Raw genomic sequence first — 2,615 nt, 5'->3', positions numbered from 1 at the left:
GCAGTGAAATAGTGAGTTCATCACAGTCGCTGGAAAACCAACATTCGGACGAGGCCAGCCAATGCATGTCTGCTGCTCGGCAGCACTTTTGCCATAGAAAGAAAGGTGAAGGTGAAGGGCATGTCTCAGCCACCCAACAAACCTGTTTAGCACATAATGGACCTTAAGCACAGTACAATTTTAGTGATTTCTCTTTGTGATTATTAATGCCGTTTTTATTAGAAAGTGTATTTTAATTTCTGGCAGGGTATGCCAGGACTCAAGCATGCCTTGTGTCACAGTGATTCAAGGACTGCTTCTAGCAAGTGGATGAGGAAGAGAGGGCAGGGGAAATAGTTTATTAATTCTCTACATCTGCCAAGCCCTAGGGAGAAGGCAAACTTGGGGCATAGCAGGGAAGAGATATGCCTTAGGGGGCCCAAACTCATGGGTATGGGCAGAGGGGGTCTACACTCCTGGTGAATTGTCCATCTAGAAGGTGGCAGAAGTGTGAGGCTGTCCCAGGAGTTGCAGTATTTGAGCCAGACAGGATCAGTGGATGAAGTGGCAAGCTCAAGTAAATGCCAGCCACACCATCCATCTGGTAAAGAAATGGCAGCCGTGCCATCCCTGGTCCCATCTGACTCACCTTCACTGTGGCTCTGGAGCTCCAGCCCTGGGACAGCCTAGTGCTTCTGACACCCTGGCTGCTGAGACTGTAGGGAGATGGGGTGGGCAGAATCATGGCCCCCAAAGATGTCCATGTCCTAAACCCTGGATCCAGTGACTATGTTACCTTACATGACAAAAGGGGCTTTACTGATGCGCTTAAGGATTTTAAGATACGGAAATTGTCCAGGTAGGCTCAATGTAATCACAGGGGTCTTTATAAAAGCAAAAGGGAGGCAGGAAGGTCAGAGAGAGGTTTGAAGAATGTAGGTGGTGTCTAGGAGCTGGAAAAGTCAAGGTAATGAGTTGTCTCTTAGTGCCTCCCGAATGGACGAAACCCTGTCAACAACCTTGATTTTAACCAAATGAGACCCATTTTGGACTTCTGACCTCCAGAACTGTGAGAGAATAAATGTGCTTTGCTTTAAGCCACTCAGTGTGTGGAAGTTTGTTACAGCAGCATAGGAAACTAATTCAAGGGGCCAAGGGGGAGGCAGGCGCCCCGTTGATGCCCATACACAAGGCTGAGATGGTCAGGGGACGTGCATGCAGGGAGGGGGCTGTCTGGGTGAGGACACAGCCCATGCTGCTCTGCACCCTCCCTCATCCCCTTGTGCTGCAGGCTAGAGTTGCAAACTCTCCTCACCTCCCCAGGCGCCTTCCCAAGGCACATGGAGACCCCTGTTTGCAACTAATCACCCACCAGCAGTCTCTGTGCTGGAAATACACTACATAACTTGCTTCAGGGCTAAAGGGCTGACGGCCAGTTCCTCAATTTCAGAGTCCCTGCCCATGTTGTGTTCTTGCCCATACTATATTGTTCCGAAGTGCTTTCCTTGTTCTAGTTTTAAATGATCCGGCTGATGGGACTGCTCTCTCTCGCTTCCCTGGGAGGCTTGGTTCATTACGTCCATTAGTACTTCCCCATTTCTCCCCAGCAGGAGATTTTCAAAAGCATCAATTCAAATGGCAGCCGCCTCCCCTCCAGTGGAGCATTGGCATCCGAGCTCTGTTCTGTTCCCTCCCTCGTACCCTGGCGGTGGAGACATCCCAGGCAGCCCCTCGCACTGGGAAGCATGTTGCTGGTTAGAGAAACCCGTGTGCCCCGGGGCTTTACAAGGATTGCATTCCTTCGCAGTGGCTGCTCCCTGAGTGGGAAGATAATCACTTTCAGAGCCTATAGAGAAAGTGAAAAACAAAACAAACAAACAAACAAACAAAACAGAGGGAATAAAACCCGCTTTTCGCCTCAACTCAGGAGGTTTCCATCTTTTACCTGAGTTGACTTTGATCACAGGACACTGTGTGGCCACCGCATGGCCACCTGACTTGCATTAGAAAGAAACCTCATTGGGAATCGCCTGTACAGAGTCAGGGGACCTGGCTTGAGCTTCAGGCATGAATTTCTCTGTTGTGGGCACCCAAATCAGGATGGGAAGAGGTATATTTAGTCTCTTGCAAGAGCATTTTGCTCTCCAAATAGCTGTATGAAAATCAGACCCTGCTTCATTGTTAAGCATCCAGAACATGTTATTAATTGAATGTAGAGACAGCATTAGGCAGGATTAGTTATGCAGACAATCAGCAGCATTTGAGGCTCAGAGCATTGAAAACATAAATTCCAAATAATTATACCTTAATCATTCCAAATATCAATGGAAGGTATTAATACAGCTGCTTTTTAAAAGATTTTATTTTTGCTTATTATCTATCCCGAGCTATGGATGATGGGAACTTTTATAGAAGTGCAAGCCTGCAAGCATCTATAGGCCAAATGTGGATGAAGTCAATGAGGAAGGACAACACACAGATGAATAACTGTAGCAACCAACAGCATATTATACTGACAGAAAAAAAAAATCATAAACAAGCTGGGCATAGTGGTTCACACATGTAATCCAGTGTTTTGGGAGGCCGAGGCAGGAAGACTGCTTGAGGCCAGGACTTCAAGACCAACCTTGGCAACA

The sequence above is a fragment of the Symphalangus syndactylus genome, chromosome 12, assembly GCF_028878055.3.
Source record: "Symphalangus syndactylus isolate Jambi chromosome 12, NHGRI_mSymSyn1-v2.1_pri, whole genome shotgun sequence".
NCBI lineage: Eukaryota > Metazoa > Chordata > Mammalia > Primates > Hylobatidae > Symphalangus > Symphalangus syndactylus.
This window is presented reverse-complemented; position numbering follows the sequence as displayed.